The sequence below is a fragment of the Anthonomus grandis genome, chromosome 2 (genome assembly GCF_022605725.1).
Source record: "Anthonomus grandis grandis chromosome 2, icAntGran1.3, whole genome shotgun sequence".
Classification (NCBI taxonomy): domain Eukaryota; kingdom Metazoa; phylum Arthropoda; class Insecta; order Coleoptera; family Curculionidae; genus Anthonomus; species Anthonomus grandis.
In genome coordinates this window covers 28,875,622-28,894,669 of record NC_065547.1, presented here as the reverse complement: position 1 = coordinate 28,894,669, position 19,048 = coordinate 28,875,622, and the positions used below count along the sequence as shown (strand labels likewise).

At 33.8% G+C, this 19,048-nt stretch overlaps 1 protein-coding gene across 2 annotated transcripts in view; it reads left to right on the top strand.

The window, feature by feature from the left end:
• Positions 1–648: 648 nt before the first annotated feature.
• The window catches only part of LOC126750174 (sister chromatid cohesion protein PDS5 homolog B), an 89,670-nt gene continuing 71,270 nt past the window's right edge, over positions 649–19,048 (top strand). The window contains exon 1 of one of the 2 annotated variants that reach the window (XM_050459700.1): positions 649–666. The gene's annotated coding sequence lies outside the window, so the exon portion shown is untranslated. Of the gene's footprint in view, positions 667–17,211; positions 17,454–19,048 lie in introns of those variants that run through there. The other variant, XM_050459699.1, reaches the window with a different exon arrangement.

Sequence of the window (19,048 nt, the reverse complement as noted above, 5' to 3'; positions counted from 1 at the left end):
TTCCCTTCAAAATTTCAAATTTTTCTTAAAATTTCTAAATTGTATTTCTGGGGACTTTCTAGAATACTTTGAATGCAAACCAACCATTTTATAAGGTTGGAAAATAAAATGTTCCTTTTCCATTATAACTTACATAATCATATAATACAATAAAACATAAATAATATATTATGATAACATTTTAACTTCTCATTTAGAATTTACTTAATTTGGTACCAAAAATTATTGATTTCAGTTATTTAATTGACCTTTTAAAAAAAAGGATATTTCTGTTTGCTTCCAAATATTTTAGATCAATAGATTTCAGCGAAATTTATTTTTGATACATTTAAATATTCCACCACTAAATAAATTTAAATCCCCCGCTAATTTTTTGACGTTTCCGTTTCCTGTTAGTTCAAGAACACGCTCGGAATCGCTGCAGTCGCTATAAGCAAACTGTGCCAACTACCGCGCACCAAGTTGAACCTTCTATTTTTATTAATTTCTCTATGTACTGAGCGAGGGGTTCTATTCATTCTTTTACCCCCACGGGCCACGCTCCACTGTATAGTGAGGTTAAGGGTTCTTCTCCCACGACGCATCCTGAATCATTGGGCCTGAATGAGATAAGTTAACCACCGGCTAGGGGTTGGAAGGGATTTGGGAATTGGTTCATAAGGAAAGGTAAGGACAAAGAACAACGACGTTGTTGACTAGGTGAAAAGGTGACGCAGAAGTCTACAATGGAATGGACTGCCGCGTTAACCTTTAGATTTGACAAATTCTCCAACTTGGCAACCCTATCTTCGCCTATATATTAGAGATGAAGGTATCGGAACTTTTTCCGACATTTCAATATTTTAAATAGGATTGTGTAGGCCAAATCGATATACTAAAATATAGAGCTTATTCTGTTTGAGTTTCTAAGCGCGCGCTGGTTAACGAAAAGCACTTGGAATTATGAATTATTTTGTAGCATATTTTGTAAAGCACATGTCATATTGACTGAGATATCATAACGTATCCGACAGTGACATTGTACCGATTATTATAGCGACCGTCTTTGTTATTTTAAGTAATTGTTTCAGTGTTGCCAGATCAGTCGTATGTATTGCCGTAAAGTGCTTCCTTTTTAATTTTTTTAACGTGGCTACATTAGTTTGATGTAAAAGGGAAGGCCTAACTGAAGAGGGTTGTCAGTTTTGACAGATGTCATAGTGAATGTTGCGCATCGGCAAATCGGCTTTGCTGAATTAATTAAAATGGTCGTCACATAAAAACGCTTTAAAAATGTATAAATGTGATTTTCTGAGTAGTTTTAAATATTATTTTTCTCATTATAATTCGTACCAATAGTATTTAGTTTTGGCAATGTTGACTGCAAAAACACACTTTCTCGATTAATCGGTGAACACAGGTCCACACAAAGGTAGGTCATTCTTGTGAATGTTTCGTTTTATTGCTGCAACAGAAAACGTGTGTCTACACGAGAGCAGTCAGTGCAGTGTTTCATAGTTTCTGAAGAATTTGGTGCGAGGAAGATTGAAAGGCAGCTGCAATTGTAATTATTTTACAAGAACAAATCGCATCCGTAAATGTTGGACCATACCAAGTCTTTTAGGAAGAAAGCATGAACATAATCAATATACTTGGATAGCCAATCTATCAAAAAGTAAATGACCGCTACTAGGTGGCCGCCATTTTACGTGATTGTGTCCTTTAGATATTGGACACGCTGACAAATTTCAGTGGTGCCAATTGTAGGGAAACAAAACAATTAAGGTTTTTGGGAGGTTATGTTTAAAAAGAAAATGTAAAGTTACATTTAGTTAGGAATTTAAGATAGTTGCGTTAGATTTGAGATTTTTCTAGTACTTTCATAAAAATTTCGTTAAAATTTATGAAAGAATGTAATCCTCACCTAAAATGAAACAAAGTTTCAATTAACTTGATAGATTTTTGCACTTTAAAATATGTTCTTATTATTCTCATAAACTTGAATCTTACAAATCCTAATATCATGAAAATAATTATCTCTATTTAAATTTTTGCTTGTGTGTTTACTTAATAAACTTATAGTTAAAAACAAAGGTTACTGAAACCATATATCATTTAGTTTTTATTATACCCATTTCAACAATATGGAGTTCTATTTATCTCTGGCACATAATTTTTAATTTAGAATATGCACAGGGATTAAAATCATGACTCAACCTCTATTTAAATTTCAATCGTAGGTTAAACTCGTTTTATTCTACAGGGTGTTTCAGAACTATGGGATCAAACTTCTGGGGGTTGTTCAGTGCAACAGAAGAATCTGTTTGAGTATAGGAACCCATGTCCGGAAATGCGTCACTACGCCACTACGGCTCTAAAACGCGTTAAAATTTATAAAAAACATTAATTACCTAAATAGAATCTGCTGCATTTATTTTTACCTTTTGTACATGTTACCATAACAACAATTGTTTAAAATCAACGCTTATCAATGACAATTCTCAATGTCATGTTTAAAAATTTTATAGCGTACTATTTTTAAACATTTATTGCTAATGGAAAACTTTACCAATCAAGAATTGGCGGATACGCATTTGGCATACGGAGCAACAAACTGCAATGCACGAGCAGCATCACGGTTGTATCATGAACGTTATCCCGAACGACAGCATCCTGGATACAAAAAGTTTATTGCGGTTCATCGGCGGCTCAAGAGGTGCTTTAGCGAGTTGCCGATGAACCATCAAATAGCACACGTGACGACGCTAAGAATATGAATACGAGAAACGCTTCTGTCTGACGGGTACTACACGAGCAACAACTCGATCCTTACCACTTCCAGAAAGTTCAAGGTATGACTGCAGCCGATTATCATCCTAGAGTTCAATTTTGTCGATGGCTTCTGGATCACATCATTGCACAACCAAATTTTTTACGATATGTTTTGTAGACCGATAAAGCCTCTTTCACAAGAGACGGTATTTTTAATAGTAGGAATAGCCATGTTTGGGACGAAGAAAATCCTTATGCAATTTTTCCAAGAAAACATCAGAATCATTGATTAATTTTTTAAATAGGACCTATCCCCCAGGACCTATTTATCTACGTTTCTTGGAGGAAGTTCTCCAGAACTCCTTGAAAATGTTCCACTAAACGTTACACAGCAAATGCGGTTTCAGCATGATGGAACGCCGGTTCACTTTGCTGTACAAGTACGCAAGTATTTGGCTCAGCGGTTTGGGTACCGTTGGATTGCCAGAGGTGGAGCAGTTTCTTGGCCTCCTAAGAAACCCGATTTAACGTCGCTCGATTTTTTCTTGTGGGAACATGTAAAGTCTTTAGTCTACGAAACTCCAGTAGAATCAGAGTTAGACTTATTTGGACGAATAACAGCAGCATTTGAAATTATTCAAAACGAGGATCAAATTTTTAGTCTGCCGTAGTCCGCCGAATTCATGTGCGGCGTTTAAATCGGTGCATTGAGGTTGGAGAAAGACATTTTGAACAATTGTTGTGATGGTATCATATACAAAAGGTAAAAATAAATGCATCAGATCCTATTTAAGTAATTAATATTTTTTCTAAATTTAAACGCGTCTTAGGGCCGTAGTGGCGTAGTGACACATTTCCGGACATGGGTTCCTATACTCAAATGGATTCTACTGTTGCACTGAACAACCCCTAGAAGTTTGATCCCATAGTTCTGAAACACCCTGTATTTGATTTAGGTTTTCTGGGATGTATTTGTTATTTTCCCAAATATGTGACAGATGGAAATGTCAATGGTCTTATCTAATAACCAACAAAAACATCCGCTCAGCGAGAAAATAATAGATGGTCTTTTTGGAGCTTCTTTGTCCGACCAGTGTCATGACTGTTTTTATATCAAATTGAGAAATGGTGATTTTAATTTGTCTTCGAAGTTTTAGACCAGTCTATCATCTGTTCCAAGGTTCCACAGAAGATTGGCAAGAATCTGCTATTGAAGCATTATAGTACCTCTATGAATCTTATAGCCCTTTTTAATAAGGATTGCTGTCATTGCCTCAGCTTTGGGAAATGGACACTTTGCGTATCAAAGATCCGGTCGAGAGGAAGTCACGGGAAGAATTAGCCCTAGCGACTAAAACACTGTTCTTAGAGACTGTCGACATCAATAATGAGGGAAGGTATGAGGTTCGATTACGATGGTTAGAGGGTCATCCACCCTTACCCAATTTTTTTGGCATTACTAAATCTAGGCTGCAAAATACTGTCCATAAATTAGAAAAAGATGGTTTAATGAAAGAAAAAACTTTTTTAAGAAAAAAAAAACTTTTGATGATTAATGTTAACTTTTTGCCATATCGAACAGTAGTTAAGGAGGGTAGTACCACTAGAATCAGACCGTTTTTAATGCGTCAGCCAGGATCAAGAAAAATCCCTTCCATAATCAATGCTTGGACAAGGGTCCGAACATTATTTCCGAGTTAATTCCGAATATTTTGATGAGATTTAGGTTAAACGAAATAGGGGTGTCAGATATTCGAAAAACTCTCCTACACATCAGTTTTAATGAAACGGACCGAAATGTCTTGCGTTTTTTGTGGCTAGATCCCAATGGCCGATAAAGGATTTTTAGACATAAACGTATGGGGTTCGGATAAAGTAGTAGCCTATTTTTGCTAGGGGCAACTATTAAATACCACCTTACAGAGTCGTTGAAAACATGCACTAGTAATGGAAATGCAGCTTATGGTAAAGTGACAGTTTTGAAGCTACAAAAAAGCTTCTATGTCGACAATTGTGTTACAAGTTTATCGGACGAGAAGGAGCCTCAAAGATTTATTAGAAAGTCGACAGTTCTTATGAATGAAGCAGAATTTGATTTAAGAGGGTGGGAGTTTACCAGTCAGGTCTGTGATATATCTGATGCTTCACCGGGCACTTTTGTTCTGGGAATGATTTGGAATAAACAAAAGCACAGTTTGAGGGTAAATGAAGCTTGTCTTAAAGGAGCAAATTAACTTGTGAACAAACCCATTGGTAAGAGAGTAATGGTTTCTTTAGCCCAGAGAATATTCGATCCTATAGGTTTTACAGCTCCTTTCAGGTTACTGCCTAAGTTGTTGTTACAGAAGACATGGGAGAAAAATTAACTTGGGATGCTCCAGTAGATGCTGATATAGAGATTGAGGTTCGTCATTGGTTAAGCGAATTGCATGTCTTACCAGAGATTAAAATATCAAGATGGATTCCCAAAGAGAGTTCTAATTTTGACCAGGGAAGTTTTAAAATTTTTTGCGATGCGAGTAAGAATGCTTGTGCTGCACTAATGTTCTTGATGGATGTTGTAGAAGATCAAGTTTTCATTAAATTACTAGCAGCTAAGTCTAGGATTTTATCTCTTTTTAAAAAGATTTCGATCTCGCGTTTGGAACTGTTGAGCAGCCTTGATTGGAGCTAGGTTTGTTTGCTAGTTTGTTTGCCTCTTTAAAGGAAGACCTTGATTTTGTCGAATCAATTAATTCCAATTTATTTTTGGAGCGATTCGTCGATCGTATTGAGTTGGATACAGCGCAAGGAAAATTGAGGAACTTCCTTCCCGTGGTTGTTCACCAAAACAGTTGTGTCGGTCTAAATGGTAAGAGGATCCAACTGGGCTGTATGGGGAGGCCTTTCAATGTTCTAAGGGGGAGTCCCAGTTGTGGTCACAAGATAACGTTGTTTATGACGAGGCTGAGATTCAAAAAATCTGCACTGTAGTTAACTCAGGTTTGCCTGTGGATTGGCATCTTTCATATTTTTTTAAGTTTTAATTGATATGAATTAACAGATTTATGTACGGAGGGGTCAAGATGAAGCTCATTAAATGCTCTTATCAGCTGATAATTGGATAAAAGAAACCGCAATTAACATTAGGGAAAGGCAAACGAAGCATAGCAGGATTCTGACATGTATTATTGATATTGACATTAAATCGTATATTTTCCAAAATATCAGGGCAATAAAAAATTCCATTTCATATTTTATATAATGTGAGTCCTCATTGCTTGAAGACTACCGATATTCAATATATCCTCCATTCGATGGCTTAGAACCATAGTGACGTAACTACAAAATTGGCGAAATTGAGTTAATATACCCAAACGGATGTTCAATTCTTCAAGAGTTTAGTGCCAAAGAAACGGAAGAGTTATTATTAATATTAAAGAAGTTGCCGTCATGCGTAAATACAAAAAAACATTTTTGTTTGGAGCCATAGTGAAGCAACAGCGCTTAAGTCATTTGGGATCTAATTAAATATTTTTCAGCTAGCACGTAAGCGGCGATACATTCTTTTGGCTCTAACCGTCCCTTGCGAAATGTTTACCTTGCGCGCTAGCTGTTCTAACCTGTAAATTTTAATATAATATTAAGTAGTAGGTATTGTAAGTAGTAGAAAAGTGCTGTTAAGTGTTGTTGTGCTTATATACCAAGTTAATTATAAAAGAATAACTAATAAACAACTATAATTTAACATGTCAAGAGGAAAAAAATTAGTGGATATGGTTCTTAAAAATCGTAAGTATACTTCTTCAAATATAAATATTAGTATTTAATTTGCATAACAACTATAAAATATTTACTATGTAAAATATAAATAATAATAATTGTTATATTAATTTCAAATACTTTACTGTGATTTTAAACTGCTCTTGTCTAAATTGTTATCTTCCAAAACTTTTTTTTACTCTTAAATTTACTTAAAAATTGTAAAAAGTCTCACTAACCAAATTTTTTAGAAAACACTCTCCTAGTTGAAGATAATATAAGAAACAGTCATATAGACGTTGGGATAGAAGTTCCCACGGATTTGTTTGATGGCAGTACCTTGGAACAGCTTCATAATTCAAATTCAACTGTTTTGGTATGCAGCGACACCGACGGTAAGTTAAAAGTAGCTAAAGTGTGATAATAAATAGGGTGTTCCATTTAAAATAAGCAAGTTGACATTAACATCCGGTATAACCGGAAGTTATTAATATTATAAATATTAAGATAATTATTATTATTCCTACGCAGATCGACGTATAATATAGTATACAGGGTATTATTTAAGTACGTGTCCAAACCCCAGGAGCTGATTCTATGAGTAGTTTTAAGATGAAAAGTTCACATAAACATAGGTCCTGAAATGCTCCATTTTCAAGATACAGGGTGTTGAAAGTGAAAAATGCCATATGGTAATCGAACTAAAAAACGATACGCCACTGCTTTTTTTAAAGTATACAAATTATTTTCATAACCTCTCATTAATTTCTAATAAAAATAAATTCTTTATTTTTTTCTGTCCGACGAACGGTTTTTTAGTAAAAAAATTAAATACCTTTTATATTTATGCATTTTCGTAAGTTCTAAAGATTCCATGGAAGGAGGTGTTAGAAGTTGTTTGCTTGCTTAAAATGTTTTTACAAAAAAAAAAAGAATTACATTAAAAAAAGTTACAAATTAACTATCTGAATCTAAAAGCCTATTAAGAAAATATTCTTTTAATATAAAAAAAATCACTATTTTCTTGTTAGAAAATGCACGAAACATGGATATAAAGAAACATCTGCATATTAGAGCAGAATCTGAGATAACGACAGATGGCAATATAATGGTTGAAGCTGAATCTTCAACAACTGTTGGCGCTTTCGAGGGTTAACTGATAATATCATGGATTTCGATGACTTCTTAGCTGATCCAGATTTTGATCCGACCAGTTCAGACTCAGGTTAAAAATAAGCACTAATGTTTTTTATTAGAGGTGTTTTAAAAGCTTTTTATTTTCGATGAAACTGGAAATGAAGAACTTGAGGAAATAGATATAAATAACATTCAATCATCGCAGACAGTCACTGGGGAACGAAAAAAAAGGAGAATGATTGCGGAGCCTGCAATGTGGAAAAAAAATCAAAAAAAAATTAAACGACAAAAAGGTGAAGCCTACGTTTCTGTTCGTGGAAAAAATATGTCTGCGAAAAAAGTAAAGGACAAAGACTGCAGTAAGTGCCCAAAAAAGTGTAACACAAATTTTAGTCCAGAGACAAGGGGCGAACTTCATAAGGCTTTTTGGAATATTGGAGATATTGAGAAGCAGCGTCAATACATCAGCTCATTGATAGACGTTATAAAAACGAAATTCAAACGAACTGAAGCAGAAGTATCCAGACGGTATATTACTATTATTTACAGTTTTGTTAAGGAAGGAAAAAAATTTCAGTATGTCAAGGATTTTTTCTTTAAACCCTAGACATATCTGACACTTTTGTAAGGAAACGTATTTAAACGGACTCAGGAGCATATAGTACAACCTGACAAAAGAGGTCATCATGTACCTAGAAATAAACGCCCTGAAAATGTTAAACAAAATATTATTGATCACATCAATTTATTTCCTCGAGTACCATCTCACTACTGCCGAAAGGACACCCTTAGGAATATCTGGCTTCCGATTTAAATGTTCAAATTATGTATGACCTCTATAAAGACGACTGCTCAAAAAAAAACCTTATTCCAGAAAAGCTCTGGTATTACAGAAATATTTTCAAAACCGAGTTTAACTTGTCATTTCATACTCCCAGAAAGGATATGTGTGACAAATGTTTCACATTTGATCACTTGTCCGAAGACCAACAAGTCATAAAACAGAATGAGTACGACAGTTATTTAAAAAGAAAAACATTAGCCAGAAACATGAAGAACTCTATAAAAGAAAAGGCACTTGCTGGTGATTGTTCATTAGCCGAATTTGACCTAGACGCTGTACGCTATTGCCCATAAACTAATGCAAAAAAATATTTTATAAACGCAGATTGGCTGTCTATAACTTAACAGTTTTTAATGTTGCTTCCAGGCAGGCAAACAATTATGTTTGGCATGAAGGAATGGCTAAACGCGGTTCCGTAGAGATTGCTTCCTGTATCTGGAAATATTTATCTGGAAACCAGCAGCATAGGGATTTAATTTTTTTTCAGACACATGCAGTGGGCAAAATCGAAATGTGAATATGGTTGCCATCGAAATGTGAATATGTTTGCCAACATTTTTATAATTAATCAGTTTTTCTTTGAGCCTGGTCATTCCATGATGGAATGCGATTCTGTCCATGCGCAAATTGAAAAACAAAGTAAAAATGTAGAAATTTTTCATCCATCTGGTTGGTACACTATTATAAGGACAGCTTCCAAAAAGTTAAAGTATGAAGTAATTGAAATGGATCAATCAGCTTTTCTAGATTTTAATAGTTTGACAAAGAAAACAATACATAATAGAAAACTAGATAAAAATGGAAACAAAATAAATTGCCTCAAAATCGTTTGGTTTCAGTTCAAAAAAGAGAGCCCAAAGACAGTGTTTTTTAAATACGAAATGGATTCGGAAACCTTCCTAGAGTTTGAAATCTCGATGATGCCTGTAAGACGAAGGTTACGAAAAGAGCAAAAAGTGGAAGAAGTTGAAAGTCTTGGAAAAATGTATACAAGTACTATTGCTATCTCCGCCGAAAAACACAAAAATCTTATGGAGCTCTGTCAAGATATTATTCCTAAGACGTATCATGCTTTTTATACATCTTTAAATCAATCTCATGAAACAGAGGAGACTGAAAACTTCAGCGACCATGAAGATGGTGATTAAACTGAATAAAATACTGTTTATTTCATAAGTGTTTCCTAATTTTTTATATTAATAAAAGTATCCAACAGTACACATATCTACATTTTTTAGTGCAACAAAAACGTAACTACTTATAGGAGTAACAAAAACCTATACCAATTTTACAAAAAAAAAGAAAACACACATTTTACTGTTAATCCTATTTATTATAATGTTAGTTCATAAGAAAAACTGCTTTTGATTGATATGCTATCATTCAATATTAAACAGTTAGCTAGAATATTGTTTTGAAATGCTATTTTTTGCTTTATTCAAAATTGTGTTTTTTTGTAGTTACGTCACTATGGTTCTAAGCCATCGCATTATCTTATAATTAATATAAAAATGGTGGTAAAATATGAGCCTTAAAGCATAGGGAACGAAGAAATGCCTTCTGAACGGCTTCAATTGCTTTCACATGGTTAGAATAAAAAACTGATCATACAGGTGAGGCATATTCAAGCCCCGAACGAATAATTAAATAGTAGAACATCTTGAAAGAAAAGATATTTTATCAGAGTTACAACAAAACTAGATTACGCATACCCTTATTGACGATCTCATCGCAATGAGGAATCCATTTCAATTTACTGTCCAGTAACTTACATAGGTCTCTAACTCTGTAACAGTAGTATCAGATTTGAGAACCAAGCCATTTATTGTGTAATCTGTACATCCGATCTTAGGGAACGACGAAAATAAATGCTTGAGCATTTCTTAATATTAAGCTTCAAACCATTATTTACTGACCACAAAAACTACTATCTACATCAGCTTATAAATTGCATTCTAAAGATATTAAAGTCTTGACACCACCAGCGTTGTGACAATAAATATTTAGTTTTTTGACTGTTTTCCTCTTTTATGACTATTTTTCTTCAAGATCCTTGGCATCCTTTCATCATTCTCGCATGTTTTCTTTAGTGTGTTCGTTCAAATTATTACAATTATTATGCATTTATTCATTTACATGCATCTCTAAAGTGTTACAAGATAGACATTAATTAATGAAAAGGTTATAAGTGCAACAGGTTTCACTAAAAATTAAGATTTCTTTGTATAGTGAATTATTTTGTTTTGTGAAAATTTGCTCATTAGTTTCTCAATAGAAAGGTTATCCTGTTTGTAATAAATAAAAGATTTAAATGTTCGGTATCCCTAGATAATTTGAGAAAAAAAAATTGTTTATCAGAATGTAATTGCATATTTGACATCGTTTTTAGTTCTGATCATTTTCTCTTTATAACAATTTTGGGTATGGTCAAAAATGAAGGTATTTAGTCTTGAGCAAAGTTCACATTTTTTGACAAACCTTCTAAACAACTAATAAAAAATGATATTTAATTATTGCATTTTAGGTTTTGAACCATCTATAACTTTTTAAACAATAACTTTCTCCATAAAACTAATAATAAAAAAGTTTTCGTTATGTTGCCAACTTAGGCCGCTTTCACACGGGTCGGTGTAGCAGCGGTCTGGTAGCGGCGCAGCAATTACCGTAACGATGCTCTGCCGCATTATCTATTTACATGAGGCAACATGTTCCACAGCAGTGTAGTGAACATGTCGTCGTCTAGTGATGAAGAGGACATGGTGTTATATATGTATTTTAAGAGATTACAACAGAGAAAAAAAAATGAAAATATTGGGTGCATCCATACATTGAAAGAAACATTAACTGTAGGTTATTTGTTGCCGCTCAAGAATTAACTTTAAATGGATGGAAAATTTCAGTCAATTCCAAGAACTTGAACAACTTATTAGTCCAATTATTCGTAGACAAAATACGAACATGAGAGAATGTGTAAGTGCTGGAGAAAGGATTTTAATAACTTTGCGGTAAGTACTATGAATAAAACAACACACACTACTCTACATTATCTGTATTGAAATTCGAGAAAAAAGAGTAAACATTTGGTGCTACGGCTGACCCTGATTGCGCTGTCGGAATTTCATTGTAATAAGTTTCTTCTGGAGAGTGAATCGGTCGATCAGGAGACACTAAAGGTGTTAGTACAGAGTGGCTGGTAGATGGTCTTTCGAATGAAGATGAGGAGGATGGATTGAATGTAGGTTGAACATTTTGCGATTTTATTTCATCAACAAGGATCATCAGTTTGATTTTAAATTTCCTTTGTTGTTCTTCTGTCACACTTTCCAGGTCAGGTAGCATGCTTAGTAAGAAGTGATGCATGTGGCTGATTTTTTCTTTATTTTCAGAGTCCTCCACATCTTGAACTTTTCTTGTTTTTACTTTTAAGTAGTTGACAAATGTTTGCTCACCTTCTGTATTGTAACGTTTACGACATCGAACGGTACTCCTTGAGGTAGATGCTGGCGTCGCTGATAAATGTTGTGTTGTTTTCTGTTTTGCTAATGATGCAGGTCGATTTGTTTCTTCTGTTAAATTAAAGTCGTCATTCCGAGAATTTTCATTAAAACTTTCATTTGAAGGTGAGTTTTCTGTTGCTAGATTTTCACAACTACGGTCTTCATCAGGAATAGGTTCTGGGACATTGCCATTATTTTCGGAAGTATTTACTGGTTTTACATAAGGCAGTATAAATTGCAAATAATCCTTGAGGTAATACGGTTTTTTTGGTTTAGAACCACTTGGAGGGGTCTTCATACTTCGAAGAAATGAAGACCTGATGTTGCGCCATTTTTCCTTACACTCCTGAACTGAAATAAAATAAAAACAAATCAATTTGTAGAAATACAAAAGGTATATGTTTGATTATTTCTTATTAATTCTAGGTATCTTGCCACGGGATGCACTTATTCTGCTCTGGCCTTATATTTTGCAAGAGGAGTTACGACAGTATCGTATATAGTAAATGAAACAACATTAGCTATTTGGAAAACTCTTTACAATATGTATATGAAAATTCCCTCTAACGAGAAGTGGAAAGAAATAGCAAATCGCTTTTACGAATTATGGAACTTACCTAACTGCTTAGGAGCAATTGATGGCAAGCACGTTAGAATACAAAAAATTCCCAACTCTGGATCAACAAATTACAACTACAAACACTACCATTCAATTGTTTTACTTGCGGTTTGTGATGCAGATGGCTTATTCACAATGATAGAAACCGGCTATGCAGGCAGAAATAATGATGGATGAATTTTTCGTGCATCAAATTTAGGTCAGTGGTTGGAAAGAAATGGTCTAAATCTGCCCGCTAGTGCTTGTTTGCCACATAATGAGAGCCAGGAAAAAGTACCATATTTCTTCGTAGGAGATAACGCGTTTCCCTTAAAACGATATTTAATGAGACCATTCCCTATACAAACACTGGATAATAAGAAACGTATATTTAACTACAGGTTGAGCAGGGGACAAAAAACCATAGAATCTAGTTTTGGCATGGTAACGCAAAAATTTCAAGTGTTGCTAACCCCCATAAGGTGTACAAAAATCTCAAATATTATAAATATAATAAAATGTGTTTGTGTTTTACATAATTTTATACGAATTAAAGACGGGACGTGGTATTCGACACCAACATCCGAACATCGACTGAATATCGCAGTTCAAAACTATAATTTGCTAGAAGAGATTATTCGCATAAACCCTGCATCTTTTGGAGCTACTGTTCGTAATTATTTAGCAAATTATTTTATCAAGCCAAATGGTAGCATCCCATGGCAGTATAACTATTGTTTATAAGATTAATATAAAAAATGTTTATTACCTGAGAGGTTTGTTTTTTTTGCCACTCTTTCCCATGCTTTATCCGTAATATCTTTCTGCGAATATTCTGAAATTTTGTAGTTATAGATACAGTCATATTTTTCTATTTCTTGTACTAAATTTATTACTAAATTTATTACTATTTTTTCGTTCGACATTTTCAACTTCCAAACACAAACGTAAATAATCAAACATACATGCGGTATAAACCATTTACCACCTAAAAACTTGCAAATAAGCAGCATGTAGCAAAGCATGTCCTGCCGAAATCTTGTTGCGTCGACTCGTGTGCAGTTAAACATTTGGTTATATAGAAGCGACATTTGCTCTGCATACTGAACGTCTACCGCACGGCTGTTGTACCGCTGCCATACCGACCCGTCTGAAAGCGGCTTTAAGTAGGCAAACTATATATAATAATAAATTTTAATTATATATTTTTAAAGAAGGCGTTTTAAACACCCATAATTCTTTAAAGAAAAACACAAACTGAAATCTGGAAGTGGATTTCAGATAAATCTCCCAATCCGGCAACTCAGTTTCGATTTAAAAAAAAGGCCTGGCCAAGAAGACTGGAGAGAGGAGCGGTATCTCCTATGCTTGCTCCATGCATCCCGCTGGAGCCGACTACAGGAAACACCTTGTTTCCGCCACTCTCAAACGCATCTCATATTGTCCGTACCGAACTTGCCATCCTGTATGGCACACATATCACAGGCAAGATATTTCTCCTCCTTTCAGTCTTTTTGGGTTTGGTCTAATATTACATAGGAGGGTATAAGTCGTATCGATGGAAAAAAATTGACAGTGAGGGAAAATTCTAAATCTAAAATCTATTTCAATTTGAAGAATTATTATAAAAAGAGTTAAAAAGGCATATTTAACTCTTTTTATTGCACCTCATTTAATAATATGGATTCGTTCCCCCATTCCACATTTAACAACAAATTTGGAAGGGAAGTATGAAGCCATACAGTTTTTTTCTATACAAACCAACTAAGCCGAGCTAAGCTGCTTACATTTTAATCCTTAGATTCATTGGATTATTGTTTATTAAAGATTATTTAAGTTTTAATATTTATTACGTTATTAAACCTTTTATGTAATTTAATATCTATTGACGTAGCGTGGTAAAATGACGATGAGTCTAAACGTTTTCAGAATAATTATCTTGCTGACAAATAATATACAGGTTATATAAATTTAGAACCTTGCATGTAAATTCCTGATGAAATCGATAATTTCTTTTCCAAAATTTTTCCCTCACTTTCGCTTGCGTGTCATCCTCTAACTCTTTCCCTCCCATGTATCATTGTTAATTTCGCTTTCACATGTTCTCCCTCTTCATGTTTGGCGCTGGTTTACGTGTTAATTTGTATTTACATTTGCCGGGCGGTCGTTACGCACTACGTTACTGCGCAAATCCCTGTTCGAGAATGGCATTGTGGGGGCGAACTTTTCATATATAGCCTGTCCAAGCGAAGGGTGATTAAAACCAAAAGTAATTACCGCTTCATACAAGTGACATTGGTATTTACTGAGAGACGTCATCGGTGTAACCGCCAGATATATTTATATATATATATATATATATATATATATATATATATATATATATATATATATATATATATATATATATATATATATATATATATATATATAATTTGGTACAAAAGGTGATTCATGTCCATAATATGCATATTCTTCGACAATTTGTTGAACGCGCCCTCTAAATGATAGTATTTTGTTTACTGGAATTTGTCGTACATAAGGAAGCAAACTTTTAAAAAAACAGATGTGATCATCATCCTCCTTCTCCATCACTCGTGGTCGCTTAGTCTTTTCTTGTAAATATTCCAATTTTTGTTTCTCAATTTTTATCATTTGTTCATTCCAACTTTCAGTTTCCCGTTTTCTTTTAATTGATTTTGTTTTTTTTTGTTTAATGCTTCTTGGCGTTCTGTTTTGTTTCCACCATTGTTTGCTTCGGCGTCATTTATTTAATTTGTTTTTGGGATAGCGTTATCTTATTATCTATATATCTTACTTATCTATCTTTGGAATTTTTCTAACTCCACTGCAAACTGGTCACGCAAATACTTCCATTTTTTTCGTAACACATTTTCTGAAAAATAAAATTTGCTTAAATGTTTGTGTTGGAATTGATTAACGTTTATTATTTGTTTCAGGTATTTAGCTACAGGGTGTTCATTTAAGTCTCTGGGATTTTCTTTTCGAATGGGAGCCTCGACTGTAGGGAATATTATAGCCGAAACTGTAGTAGTAATATGGCAAGAGTTATAGCCCGAACATATGCCTATTCCAACAAAAAAATCTCTGAAGAGTTTTACAATATATGAAACTTTCCCCACGTAATAGGTGCTATTGATGGAAAACATGTCCGTGCTATTTGTCCAAAAAATTCTGGATCTATGTTTTTTAACTATAAAAAATATTTCTCTGTTGTACGTTGTACAAGGGATTTCAGACGCCAATTACAAACTTATTGCTATAGACGTAGGTGGTTATGGAAAGCAAAGTGACGGCGGCACTTTCCAGTCCTCAGATTTCTATAAACTATTAACTACCAAGGAAATTGAAATACCTGAACCCTCTAATCTTCCAGGGACAAATACGAAGTCACCGTATGTTTTTATAGGTGATGAAGCCTATCCACTTTTAGATTTTTTACTCAAACCTTACGGCGGAATAAATTTGCCTCTGGATCATGAGTGCTTTAACAGCAGACTCTCCAGAGCTCGAAAAACAGTCGAATGCACTTTTGGGATACTAACTGCAAAATGGCGTATCTTGTTCAAACCCATCGAAACGGATATACGTGTTGCTGACAATATTATTACATGTATTTGTATTCTACATAACACGATTCTTAATAGAGAAGGTTTTGAGAGACACCTAACTAACGTAGAAATTGCTCAAAGAAATCATGAAAATCATGGTGCTGGGAGACCACCAAATACAGCTAAAACAATTAGAGATATATTTACCCACTTTTTCTCTAATAATCCACTAAGTTATCGTAATTAAACAATGTAAGCATATCCGTAATTTCTTCTTGTCTCATTTGTGTATTTGAGTAATATAGAGGTATCTATACTTACAGTATTGTAGTTTTTGTTAAATAATAGAAATAAACAGGCTTTTATTATTAATAATAAAAACTTACCATTGATCCCCATTTCAGCTGCTATCTCATTCCACAAACTTTGGGTCACGTTCCTATTGCTGTGAGACTTTAGGCGTTTGTTCCACAGCGCAGGTCTTGTACATACAGCAGATATAAAAATTTCGACATCTATTATTATAAAATAAATCAAAAACTCTACTAAAACCGCACTTCTGACTCCGATAATAAGCGACCAAGAATTAAAAATTCATTCCGGTAAAATAGTCGGTGCCGATTCACGCTTGCAACAAGCTCCGGCCGGCTTTTTCTATGTGTGGGCAAATTTAAAAGTACACTTAATTATCGGCGCTTATAGGCGTCGACTGCCAGTAAGCAGGAAACCTGCTTTCTTTGTGTGTGTACACTAACGCTTGCACAGGCTAATAGGTTTTGGCCTACTCAGCACTGGCAAGATAGCTCTCCTTAATCTAGTCTTTTTGCTCCCAATATTATTATTAGGATTGGGATAACCGATCGACAGCAGTAACGTAGACATTTTTTTATTAATGGTATGTCGAGTAAACTACATATTTAGCTTTTACTCATTCTTATGTGTAAAAACAAATTACTTCATTATGTTACGTAAATTAAGGTGCATTTCTTGCATATGGCAACGTTGCCATTGCTGATAATTACCATCCGTCACTTTTGGTGACGGTGACATTGACATCCGTCACTTGTCATTGACGGTAGACTATTACTGAATTTTGCGATATGTAAGCGTCCCTGTTTTTCTTCGCGAGAAATGTTAATTGTTTAACAAAAATAACGATTCTTCCGTCGGAAAAGCGATTATTGGTGTTATTGACGATAATTAATTAGTTTTACAAACAGTAGGGATTATATTAAAAGTGCTACACTAACGAAAATCCTGCCTGTCCTACCTCAACACCGTAAAGCGCTGTTACGTTGAGTTTTGATGCTAAGGTAGGAATTATGTTGTTTTTCCATTTAACCAATATTTTTGGCTTTATTCGTACAAAACTAATCTAATTTATCTCATTAAAACTGTATCCTTTTATTAGGTAATATTTTACTTTGTTATCAGTCTGGTTTATTCACCTTTTATTGCTCAATTTCTCTTGTTTTGATATTATGTATGTGGACAAGTATTATGGAGGGAATACAAGGGAAGTTGGGTAAAACTCTAAACAATTATAGAATAATAGGATCTTTTTTTTTTAAAAAGACAACAAGCAAAGATTGATTCAAATAAAAATAATGTGTATTTACTATGAAATACCAATCCTATATTGAGCTTATAGTGGGTGTTATGCTTTCTGTATTGGTATCTTAAACACAACTGTTAACTTCTTACTCTTCAAGTTATTTGATATACTATCTAAAAAACAAATTTGATGAGTTCTAGTTTTAATGGCTCAACCTGATTCACATGTTGAATCTAAAAAATTATTTATATACTTTTTATACAAATTATTATAACATGATGATGTTAATGGGATGGTTTCCAGTTTCTATGGAGTTTTGGATGATATTTTTTTTTGTATCAGTTTCTCATTATAGACATTGTATATCATTGTATATTACTATCTCAGCTCATATACTGCCCATATTGTTGCAGCTCTTAAGGAAAAGTACAAGTTCTATAATAGGTGGAAAAGAACTAAATCACTAGTTGATGTACAATGCTTATAAAGCCCTGCGAGCATATATGGTTTATATAATAACTATTGAAAATATTATATAACATGAATAATATTTATTAATATTTTTAACTACAATAAAGATTGTTTGTCTACTCCTCTGCAAATTGTGAATACTTTTGCAGATTTCTTTGGTGCATTTAACAAGTTCATGCCAATCTGCCTATTCCAGTCATGTACAATTTGATTCTTAAAATATTCATATGCAATGAATAAAATAATGTGGATGTATTTTTATCCCTAAAAAAACCTAAAAAATAAGGAGACTGCCAGGTTTAACATTGTTTCTTGTTTTCTACTATATGTCAACTTGATGATCTCCTATATATTAGAAGTGGTGCTCCCTGATATTGCTCCATTTTTGTTTTTAATTTTTATCGGTGATATTTCTATGAGTATTGGCAGTAAGTTTCTACTATTTGCTGATGACATGAAAGTCCTTCATACTTGTAAGAAAGTGCTGATTTCTTTTCTCAACAGTGAAATTGATTTTGGTGTTATGATACCATACTTCCAAAATTGTGAATCTGTTCATGATCTTAATTTGCACTTATTGTCAATAAAAAGCTTATCTTTAATACTTACTTATTTTTTTTTATTAATGATACTTCCATGAGTATTGGCAATAAGTTTCTACTATTGCTGATGAAGCTAATAGACTGCCACTTAACCTTCAAACATGAAAGAAAGTGTTGACTTCTTTGCTCAAAGATGAGATTGCCTATATATGATATGAAAGATATGAAATGCAAGTAGTGCAGATTCTTACACAGAAGACTAACCACTGCTTTCAATAAATTTGATTTACTTGCAAGAATGTAGCTTCTCTAAATAAAATATCCAAGGAATGCAATTTTG